The sequence below is a fragment of the Ambystoma mexicanum genome, chromosome 2q (genome assembly GCF_040938575.1).
Source record: "Ambystoma mexicanum isolate Mex_15411 chromosome 2q, UKY_AmexF1_1, whole genome shotgun sequence".
Taxonomy (NCBI): Eukaryota; Metazoa; Chordata; class Amphibia; order Caudata; family Ambystomatidae; genus Ambystoma; species Ambystoma mexicanum.
Genome location: NC_090924.1, coordinates 157740237 through 157752628, shown reverse-complemented (window position 1 = coordinate 157752628; position 12392 = coordinate 157740237).

The window sequence follows — 12392 nt, the reverse complement described above, 5'->3', positions numbered from 1 at the left end:
AGCGAAAGCATCCACCTCTCGATGCGTGGCGGGGGCTTGGACAATACCCCGGACATGATCGGAATTAGTGGCTTGTGGTCTGTCATGATGACTACAGGCTTGCCTAGAATGTAGATCTGAAAATGCTTACAGCCCAATAGGATGGCCATGGCCTCACGCTCAATTTGCGATTAACGCCTCTCAGTCTCAGTGAGCGCCTTGCTAGCATAGGCAATGGGTTGCATGGTCCCTTGCGGGTCCGCCTGCATGTGGACCGCCCCCAGACCCACCGGGCTGGCGTCTACCACGATCTCCGACTCCCGGTCTGGATTGAAATACGCCATCGTCTCTTGCCCTGACAGGGCGTTCTTGATGTCGGCGAACGATCTTTGCTCTTTCTCCGTCCAGGTCCAGGCCACATCAGTCCTGGTCAGAGCCCGCAAGGGTTCCGACAGCGAGACCAAGTCGCAAATAAATCATCCACAGTAATTGACCATGCCCAGGAAGCTCCTAATTTCCGCGGGTGACTCCGGCGGGGCCGCCACTTGAATGTCCCGTACCTTCTCCGGGTCAGGTGAGATGCCCCCGGCGTGGAACACAAACCCGAAAAATTCTATCCGGTCTTTCAAAAATTCACACTTTTGCCGGTGCAGGGTTAGTCCCAGGCTTCGAAGTCTCTCTAGAGTGCTCTCCAGGCACTCCAGAGAGATATGCTGAGTTTGTTACTCAGGCCCCTGGGGGAAAGGGCACTGAGCGCCATATTCCGCCTTCTGTCACCACAGTAAGGGAGGCACGAGGCAGAATAAGAGGAGTCACACTCACATGTGTGGAGCTCTTCCTGGAGAGAGGGGCTGTGCACACGCTGAGTGGGCCACTTACGCTGCTGGTGTTTCCATACCTGTGGAAGCAATATCGCCTCTTAATCACGCATATATCAGGGGGGCTTCCATCATCCAATTCTAAGGAGCCAGGAGTAGCTCCCTTCTTCCCCTATCTGTAGTATATAAAGTCCCACTAATCAGTCCGATATGGAATTGGAGCAGGCTGGCCCTGCACCCTCCCTATCTCTTGAACAATCTATTCTCGATCATTGGCCGGACTTCATGGCCAGTATCGCCAAAGAGCTGCTGCTATGTACAAGCCCCTTTGATTTGGGACTCCTAGTGAACTCTCTTAGTAAACTTGTGGGGGGTCCAAGCTCTTTGAGCAAGAACATGGCTTCACAACTAATGAATTTTCTTGCCTACATGCTGGAACTGGGACATATAAGCTGGATAAGGCCTGTCAATTCAATCCTCAAAAAAAGCTATTAGATAAGGCCTCGCAATCGGACCATTGTGTTAAGGTAGTTCAGACACCACTTAGTGCTCCGATAAATAAAAGTAGCGCTACTTCATCGTCTCTCCGCTTGTGGAACCAGCTGCTGCTTTTTCAGCAGTGGCACAGAAATTGGGTCAAGAAGCCACAATCAACCGAATGCTCCTCCGATTATGGGCTCCTCCCAGAACCTGCGTATTAGAAAATGCCGGATGCCTAGGATAGAAGATACGAACATTCAGGTTTTTGTTTCAGACCCGAGAAACTTGATCATCACCAATATTAGCAAGGTTGAGGGGCATGAACCCAAAGAAGCCTTACGTCTTAAAGTTTTAGCCTGGCTCAGACAAAGAACAGGGCCGGGTGTAGTCAGGCTATCAGATCTTAAAATCCTCCGTAGGTTGGACTTGAGAGACTGGAATACAGAGGACAATAAAGATTGTGTTTTGGTGGGGTGTGGGTCCAGCTCCCTACCGGCCTTCCTAAGACTATGCAAATATATGCCTAGGGGATCCACTGGTTGTAACTTGATTATTTGATCATTTATGCGGTTTTAGCCGGTTCTCTATGTTATGTCTTTCTTTTGCTTGTTTTTGTAATATGTTATGATATATTTTCCTTTTGCTCAGTCTTGCTCCTGTTCTAAGAGTTGTTTGTATTGTTTTCTTTTTGTTTGTATGCGCCCTTAAGCCCTTGGGTACCTGGTTGCGCAATAGAAATAATAAACATAAACATAAACAAACATAAACAGGCGCTTCAGGTGCTCAGCTTCCAACCTTGCGAAAATCAGGATGTCGTCCGACATTTTGATCTCCCCTTTCAGCCCCAACAGAGCTCCCCGGATGGCGTTCTGGAAAACTTCTGCTGCCGACCAGACCCCGAAGCTGAGCCTCTTAAATTGGTACAGCCCCTCGTGAGTCGTAAAGGTGGTAATGTATCTCGACTCGGGGTGAAGCTCCAGTTGATGGTAGCCGGACCTCACATCCAGTTTTGAAAAGACTCTAGCCCCCTGTAGCTCACCGACAATGTCATCTAGGGTGGGCGTGAGATGCCGTTCCCTTTTGATTGCCATGTTCGGCAACCTCATGTCCACGCAGTTGCGGACTGCTCCTGGCTGTTTGGGCTTTGGGGTGACCACAATCGGAGAAACCCAAGGAGTCAGGCCTTCCACTCTCTCAATAATGTCTAGGTCAACGAGTGTCTGTGGCTCCTTCTCTGCCTGTGCCCTCAGGTGGAACAGGATCCGGCGATGTTTGAGTGCTGTTGGCCTCACCGACCCGTCAATGTGAAGCCTGATGGGATCCCCTTTGAGCTTCCCGATCCCTTGGAAGATGGTGTCGAAACGCTGCAGTAGGCGCTCTAGGTCAGTCTGATAAATGGCGATCGTGAAGTGCACTAGATTTAGGGCTTCGGAGGCGGCACAGCTTAGGAGAGAGTGCGGGCTCACACTTGTCACGAAGAACCTCGCCTTAATCTTGCTCTGCCCATGGGACACTGGTGCCATAAACACTCCCTGAATTGGGAGTGGCATGGTTCCCCCAAAAGCATATATCAGGCCTTGGACTTCCCCAACTCGGGAGGGCCTGGGAGAGCTTCATAATGTTCAGTTGCTTGCACACAAACTGACACCACCGTATCTATGAGAACTGGGGTGGGAACCTCCCCGATGTTTACCGTGCATGTCAGTTGTCGGCTTCCTCTGGGACCAGTGGCAATGCTTGAGATTAATAAGATCTCCTCTTCCTCTTCTTCCTCCTCCACAATGTTCAGGTCCTGCAGGCCTTGCTCGACTGATGACACACCCCTCACTCTCCGGGTGTTGCTCCCTTCAATTCTCGCTGGTCCCCTCGATGCCGCTACCGGGGTGGATGCCCTGCACACCCTCGCGTAATGTCCCGGAGTGCCAAACTGGCCACAGACACGCGTCTTTGCTGGGCACTCCCCCACATGTGGCAGGTCATAACCACAATAGGGGCATGACTGTGCGTTGCCAGGCACAGGAGGACCATACCCGCGCTTTGGTGTCCATTGCGCCCTCTCTGGGGCAGAGCGCCCAATAGCAAATGCTTCTTCACCCTTGCCAGGGTGTGTGGCGGCATCCATCTTCGCCCCCCTGGCCTCCGCCAGTTCGTAAGCTCTCCCTGTGTCAATGATTTGCTATAGGGTCAGACCAGGCTCTCTCAGTACTTGCCTCCTTATCTTCCCCAAACTGCACCCTTGCAGTAGCTGGTTCAGGACCATCTCCTCCTCATTCACCCACGTTAGGAGCTTGCTAGGTGCCTCAGCCTCGCACAGAACTGGTCCAGTGACTCCCCTTCTTGCTGCTTTTCCGTACACATGACACATCTGTCAAAGTCTATATTTGCCATGGGCAGAAAATGATCTCGGAGGGCCTGCTTCACGGCATCATAAGTGACTACCGGGATATTGAGAGAGTCATACATTCTGTGGACCTCCGTGCCTGCAGAGTACACCATGATGGCAATTTTCGCGTTGTCATCCTCCTCCCCAGAGGCCCTGAAAAACATTTCATGTTTCTTGACCCATAGGAGCCATTTAGGCCCCAATTTGGATGGTGGACCAGTAGTGTCAAATTCAGGCATGGGGGCTAATGTGCTGTGCATCCTGCGTGGGATAGGCGCAGGGGCGCCCTCTCCTTCTCCTTCCTCAACTATGATGAAGGCCAGGCAGAGTACTCACATATTGTTGCTTCTTGAATATGGAGAGATGACCCAGGCACCAGATGAGATAGTGGGAGTCCAACACCAATGGATACACACGGAAAACCCTGTGGGTCTAGGCATGGCAAGTTCTAGGAACCCCTTTTTGTTCTTCTTGTCTTCTACTGTGTTTTTTTTTTTTTTTTATGCAACAGCCCTGCAGTGAGCTAGGGCTGTGGAAAGTTCCAGAAATGTGCTTATCAGGCAATGGGGATCCTCGATGGAATCAAAATGGCTGCTGGCCGTACGCGCAAGTCTGTGTCGACACGGAGCAACGCTTCCGTCTCCGATGCCTTCGGAGTGGTGATGTAATGCTCCGGAGTGGTCCTCGTCGCCAGTGTTATATGGTGGGGGCTGCCCAGGGCCCCCACCGGCACTCACACGCAGGCACGCATGCACACGCTAGGGACCACACAGGACATGTGTGTTCTGCTCGGGTCCCCGGCTGAAACTGCCGGCGGACCGTCTTTATTATCACAGCGCATGCGCGACCCTCTTTGTCGCTCGCGCATGCGTAGCAATGTGTATACACTACGCAAAACCCAATAAGCATTGTCCCAAAGGTTTGAGGTTCACGCCAGTTAGGGGAGTGTTAGATGGAGTAGTTCCAGATAGGCCATCAAATCCTGGGTGAGGGTACAGGCTGATTAGACTCCCACTCTTGGCCATCCGACCGAACCGCCCACTTCTTCCCAGGACTACATTTGCCACTCTTCTGTCCCAAAAAATCCAGTTTAACAATGTCATGGGAGGTCTGCGGGCCAAACATTCTTCTTAAACTCTGACCAAAGATGTCCATGCATTACTGCCAATGACGCGGGTCTTTACCCCTTGGTGGCACACATAAAAGTCTACCCTGCCTTCCACATTTTCTGTAGCTCATTATGTCCCAGTGGCGATTCTGGTTCCACACCATCAACACTGGCATCCACCATATTGACAGCTGTTAAGACACACATAGGTTATATTCTCCATCTGGCATGTGACCCCTCGTCAAACCCCAGTCTCAGGCCACTAAAATCATGATCAGCCTGAAAACTCCACTCCAGCCCATCCATCCTTCGAATCACACAATCCTCACCACTCCTTTGTATTTGTATTCAAATTGAAATTACTTGTATCTAAACTAAAGTCTTTTCTGTCTTGTGTATTTTCCGCTGCTCATGATCTCACCATAGCACCACACATTTAAAACATTAACAGCTGCCAGGGTCCAAAGAAGATGGTTCTCTGCCTTGTGTACACTTCCCTGATGTCCCCCGTTCACACACTGTGTGATATCCCAGATCATGCCCCTACGTATGCCATTGTTCAAGCCCCACTGGAACGGCACCCCCTTTCATGCACACTCTGAAAAGCTGTCCCTATCGACAATCCCCTCTGTGAATCCACCCCACGCCTGCCATGTACTGCCCGGGTTGCTGGTCATTTCCCCTTCAGATCACCTTGTCTTTTCTGCCACTAGAATGCCAGTCCAATCCAAAACATTACAATAGCCACCAGTCTGTCCCCACACAAAAGTCAGCCTAAACCACCCGATGAGATCATGCTACCCTATTCCCTGTTAACCTCCAGGATAGTCCTGCATGATAGGCTGATCCAAACTCCCTCTGAACCCTGGCCCATCCCATCGGGAAACTGGTTACAACTCCATCACACTCCCCATTCACACCCGCTTGATACACTCGCCTGCTTTAGGAAATCCCCCTGGATCTCCATTCTGTACATGCTTTGGAAACCTGGCATGGTTCATAATTCCTTCCTGAAATCCTGTCCAGAACCTTTTCTAGAGGTCATTGTGCAACTCCACCTAAACAAACTGTCAATCAAGCTAAAGACTGCTGTCCCTTTGTCCCTCCAATGAGCTGCTGTCTCCCCAGGGGTTCTGCACCCATAGAGTACTCAGATATTCACTATGTTCCATTTCATTTCCTGTTGTAAATATACAAGTATTTCTTTCTGGGTTTATTTTTTAGCTGAATCCATGTATTTACAAACTAAACATAGTTCATTTTCCGTTATGTACAATCGTTTTGTAAATCATTAAACCGAGTTGAGTAAAAACAATATTTACCTTTGTGTTGCCTTTTCCTCTATTTTTCCGAGTAGATGGCATTGCATGGGGAATCGTATGGGAGGAGGCACAGGCGAAATTCTGTGGAGCGATTTACACCTACCCCTGTGTTTATAAATGGATATCAAAAATTACAAACAGTAGAACCTGAAGCAATTCAACCAAAGAATCCCGGATCCACAGACCTAATGAATCTTCAAGGCCTGTTGGTTCTTATTTGGAAGGCTGGCATGGCGCTCTCCATCTCTCAGGTGCATGACTTAAAAGCTGCTTTGAGCTCAGGCCAATCTCACGCACCCACCAGTTATCAACCAAAGGATTAGCCATGCCAATGATCATGTGCCGCGGCATCTCCACTGGTGAGATGTGGAGGCATACAGCTGAAGTAACAAGTGGAAAGGTGTAATGTTCAAACAAAACCTACTCTAAAGCTAAAGCAAATGTATAAACTCGCATAGCACACCCCTGAAAAATCAAAAAATCCCTCAAATCTTTCTTAACTAGGTACACACATTTATTTATGTATTTATTTATTTATTTATTTATTTATTTATTTATTTTGCATTTGTAAGGCGTATATACATCAAGTAAATTATGTATCAAAGGGCCCACAGGGCAGCAGGGAGGGGACATGGAAATTAAACACAAATACAACAAAGAAAGATAGAGGCGGACCACTAGGCCTTGTGAGCATTCAGAACGTGCAGCGAGTGAAACAAGGCCCTAAATCCAAACATTTGGAAAATGACAGAATAGCAAGGAATCCAAATTTCAGACTTTTGGGGCTGATTCACAAAAAGTTTTCCCATGGGATTGCGCCATTGCTGTGAATTATGCCCTGTGTCCATGGCAGAAAGAACGTGATAATTGGGGGCCATGGGATAATTTGAGATCCCTGCTTAAGAACCTTCACTCTAGAACTTCACATGCACAAGTCAGGAAGGAAGGAAGGTTTGGCTTCTAAAATTCCTCCCGCTTCTAATCCATCACCCCAATACTGCTGAGTGCCAACATCAACGGCCAAATGCAGCGCGACGGTGTGTAGCCAGTGCACAGGGTCATTGCATGTCGATGGGTTTGTCGCTACGCCCATTTTCGTAGACAGAAACCAAGCGCATATACATTCGAAATGGCAATGCAGCTCATCAACGCTAGAAACCTTTTCCCAGTACGTTGTACACGCGCCCAGGCTTAGACTCCCAACTTCTGTCCTCCACAGTAAAGCCTATCGGCATGGCGAGTAGACCAACATTTAGCACACTTGATTACTAATATTGTGGAAAAACCTCAACCAATGTTCTTATAACGTTAGGTTCCTCCAGGTGGAACTCTGCCTGTGACCTCAAAGAGCTTGGTGTGTACTCACTTTGCCATTATGTTTGAAGATTGTTTCAAATTGAAATTACCAAACTTTATAGATATATCAGAGTGTTTACAAGATGGCAGGTCACCGATCCTAGCTGTGAATATTTTTGTAAGCGAAGTTAAACAGAGCCAAAGGGTACACAATAGCCGGAGCATAATCAGAGGATTGCGTGTGTACCTGCTCTTGACACAGATGCCTGCCAATGGATATAGGCTTGCAGGAGAACATGGTGCCAATGACATCTGAACAAAGGAAAGGAAATCCCCATCAGGCAACAGATATAGAATAAAAACCCTAAGCTTAATGGCTGTTACCAAACATTTTCAGCAAACAAACACAAAAACTTGAAACTATCGACGAAGAGGATGTTTTGACCAAGGAAAGCTTTGACATGTTTTAATGTCCATGACAACTGCTGTTGGCATTGTTCCTGAACAAGCTCTTAATTCTTATCCCAAGTACCACACCAGGGTCTTTATCCAGGATGACGGTGTGTGCATACGTAAATATTCTTACCTAGATGGGCATTCACTAAAATTAAATTCTCAATAATTTAGGACTTCTAGTCTAAACATCTGAAAACATATTCTCCAGGCCATCTACCTTCGGGATTGGGTTTTTAAGGATAAAAGGGATCTGAGGACTATAAAATGTTTGGTGGCAGTATTGACCCTATGTTGGCCATAGAGGATGCAAGTCAGGGTACAAGAGTGATGAACGCTGTGCTGCGTACCTTTAAAATAAGCGACCCCACACCGCTTCTTGTGATGATCTTGAAAGGGTCTGCCATCTCACCCATTTTGTTTATCATCTACATTCAGGCTCTGAACAAACTCATATCCTCCCATGGCTTCCTCTTTTTTCAAAGCCGATGACACCCAAATTATCATGCATTTGGATCTTTCATCAATCGGATGAGACGGCATCCCGATTCAGGGCCTATCTGGCAGCCGCAGGGGATTGGATGAGTAGTAACAGGCTCATTCTGAATAGCAGCAAAACTGAGGTGTTGGTGGCAGGGCCGCCCTCTGCCACCACTCTCTGGACCCCTCTGTGCTGGCCCACTTCTCTCTGAGGTTTCCCTGCCCCGGTTGCAATGGTAAAAGATATTGGAGTTATGATCTCCGCGACCCTCTCTGCTGATAAGCAGATCAGTGTGGTATGCCTACAGGGCCAATTTCAGCTGAAACATTTGAGGAAGATTTTTCCTTTCATACCCAATGTTGGGAAGGAAATTAACCTTTCCCACGCCCTAGGCGCTTTAGAGTAATGAGCATTCCCATAACAGCACTTACGCTGTACCAGTGGCAAGGGGGCCATGATAAGAAACTCTGCATGGACACAATATTAAATATAAATGTGCAGATTAAGTGCACACATATAAGGAGATGTCATTTCTGTAGTTGTGCCAGATACATTTGGGCCAGCATGGCTGCACAATACACACAGGCCCGAGGAAGAAACCTGAAGAGGCCGAAGCCATGATGGTAGAAAGACCTGTGCTGCTAACTCCCATACAAAGTTCTCTTGGTCCCTTAAATGTTGTGAGCACTTGTTATCCCAGAAATGAGTGTGCTCAGTAAGGCCACAAGACAGCACCAGGCACCCCACTGTGTGCCCACAAAGAGTTATGACACCAACAACTTCACCAGTCCAAGAACCCTGAATTATGTAATACTAGGTGACCTCAGACTACCAACCATAAAGCCAGTGGTCATAAAAGATCTAAAAGAACAGGACCATTTCACCTTATTTCATAAATGATACACTTTGTAATATGAGGTAAAGGGAGGAATACATTGTAGTCCAAAGCGATGGTGGAAACCTTGGGTGAAGCAGGGAGTGTGATATGAACTGAGTGAAGAATGTGCGAGTCAGCATGATCTTGAGCCTCCCCCTGGGCCAGTCCCCGAGTTTCCCAGGCGCACACCATAATGATAGAGTAGCATTGTCATCCAATAGTAACTAATGAGGAACATGACCTTCAGTCCCTGGAGAGATGAACCCAGCTGACCCTACATGATGGAAGACGGATGGACAGGGCTGAGGTCAATTGCAACCTGGAAGCCCCTATGGAGCAGGCCACCCATGTATAGGGTCTCACCAAAGCAGCCACGCTGGAATTTACTGTTTGTATGACGTAGTAATTATGATGTGTTGCTGTTACGCTTACCTGGCTCCCACAGAGGCGTCGATCAGAATTGGACAGCTGTGGTCTCCACCAATGTGATGCGTAGGGGCGAGATGACGGACTGGACTGGCCCACCTAGCTTCGTTTGCTTGGCCCGTAGGAATATTCTTCTGCAAATGGAGAAAGGTAATTAACCACCCGTGGATTTGAGCGTAAATCCCCCGACCCCCGCTGTTCTCCCCACAGATCACCTTTGATGTCCCCTCTTATAGTCTCACCTGATGGTTTCAAAAGATGAGCTCTCCATCCTGCTTTGAGCGCAGGGGCATGTTGATAACCAGTTGCTTCACTGGCTCGAAGGAATTGGTGAGTTCCAGAACAATATTGACTCTGAGATTCCTGGCAAGATGCCGTAAGTATAAAGTTCGTAAGAGTTCAAATGCCTGACTTTCACTTTTGTCCAATTCCTTGCAGGTTGCAGCTTGACCCTAATGAAGAGTTCCTCGTGGCAACCGGTAGTATTCTGGTAAGGATTTGTATTTTCCAACACAGTTCGATAAAATAATGTCAATATGTAACCTGTTGCTTTCTACCTTATTCAGGCGCTGAGAGAAAGTATGAAGTCTTGGGGAATAATACCTCCGGCGGTAAAATCAGGTAAGTCTATTGTGGTGAGGAGGGTTCCCCTTGTTAGTCGCTTTGTTTCACCTTGCTGTCCTTTTGCATCCCCTTAGGGGCTGGGGTGCAGCGAAGATGCAGTGGAAGCTGCGCCGACCCGTGAGGAGGAATAGTACCCCCGGTGGTAAAATCAGGTAAGTCTATGGGGGGGTAACGAATATTCCTCTGTGTATTCCCTTGGCTCACCTTGCTGTTCTTGTCTTCTCCTTAGCTGCCGGAGTGCGGCGGGAACATGCAGGAGGATGCGGTGGAATGTGAAGATGCTGCGAAGGCCGGTGAGTTCAGCGCGGCGCTGCAGCAGGCGAGGCGACGCGCATAAAATAACTTCTTTCTTCCAGCTCGAAGGCGTGATGGATCGGGAATTCAGGTAAGGATTAAAGGTATTGCTCTTGTTCTAACCTTTTCTCCTTCTTTCTCCCTTTTTCTAGGAGCTCCAAACTCGAGGCGGGCATGGCAGAAGGCTGGATGCAGACTTGCAGGCACGGTGAGCGTTACGCTGCTGGATGTTGAATAACGCGAAGCGTGTGCTGCTCTTCGGGCGTGGTTTAAATAGCCTCCAAAGTAGTCCCAGGTAAGTATTCCTCCCCAGCCCCGCCCGAGTAAAAAATAGTCCCTAAGTAAAGTAGTCCCTTCCAAGCCTCTTTTGGCTTGGAGCTCTTGCAGCATGGTCTGCATCAGGTAGGTTTGCAGCATGGTCTGCATCAGGTAAATTTTAATCTATGAGCCTGGCGCCTATGGCACCAGGACTGACTCTCCATATGAGCCTGGCGCCATAGGCGCCAGGACTGGACCCAAATAGCCCCTAGCAGGGGTTGTTGGGCTTGCTTAGGATAACTTGATGCCTGCTTACGGGGTTGCTGGACGTGGTCTGGGTCCCCAGGGGTAGGCATCATGACAGCAATCCCCCCCAGCCACCTCCTAAAGTCGTTCTTCCCTGTGGTTTCGGTTTGTCAGGGAAATTTCGGTGGAATTTTTTCACCAATCGGGGTGCATGAACATGGTCACTAGGTTCCCATGACCTTTCCTGTGGCCCGTAACCTTTCCAGTCGATTAAATAAAAGAGTTTTGACTTTATCAGCTTGGAGTCCAGGATGTTCTTAACTTCAAATTCAGGTTCTCCGTCTACAAGGATAGGGTCTGGTGGCTTGGTTAGTCTTGTCCCTGGTTGCACTGGCTTCAAAAGTGACACATGAAAGACGGGGTGAATTTGCATAGTAGCAGGTAAGTCCAACTTGACAGCCACCGGGTTGATAATGGCCTTAATAGAGTAAGGTCCCAAATATCTGGGGTTAAAGGTCCGTGTTCCCTTTAGAGGTATATGTTTTGTGGCTAACCATACTTGGTCCCCTATCTGGTATTGTGGAGTATCACTTCTATGTCGATCAGCATCTTTCTTGTATTTTTCTTTCACCTGTTTTGAATGTGTAGTTGCTTCCTTAAAGGCTTGTGTAGTCGTAGCATGCAGATGGTCCACTGCAGGCATTTCTAAGTGTTGGGGTGAGTCAAGGTCTGAGGTTCGAGGATGGTGCCCATATAAGGTATAAAAGGGGCTTTGTCCAGTTCCAGAGTGTACTGAATTATTGGATGCATATTCGGCGATCCAAAGAATGTCTTTCCAATTACTCTCAGTCTGATGTAACATACAACGCAGGTATTGTTCGAGAGTCTGGTTGGTCCTCTCCGTTTGACCATCAGTCTGGGGGTGGTGATCGGTCGATAACCTCACATCGATTTGCGCCAATTGACAGCATTTTTTCCAAAAATGTGAAATGAATTGACTGCCCCGGTCAGAGACCAATATGGACGGAAATCCGTGTATGCGAACAATGTTTTCGAGGAACTCCTTGGCCAGGATTGAAGCGAAGGTAATCCCTTTAAAAGAATAAAGTGGGCCATCTTGGAAAAAAGATCCACAATAACTACAATGGTGTTAAATCCATTGCATGGGGGTTATTCACTAATAAAGTCTAATGATAAGGTGTGCCATGGTCTAGGTGGAATGTCTAAAGGTTGTAAGCGTCCAGCTGATTTTTTCTTTTGACTTTTGTTTTGGGCGCAAATGCTACAAGACATCACAAGTGATTTAATATCCTTTCGCCAGGTGGGCCACCAGAATTGTCTTTTAAT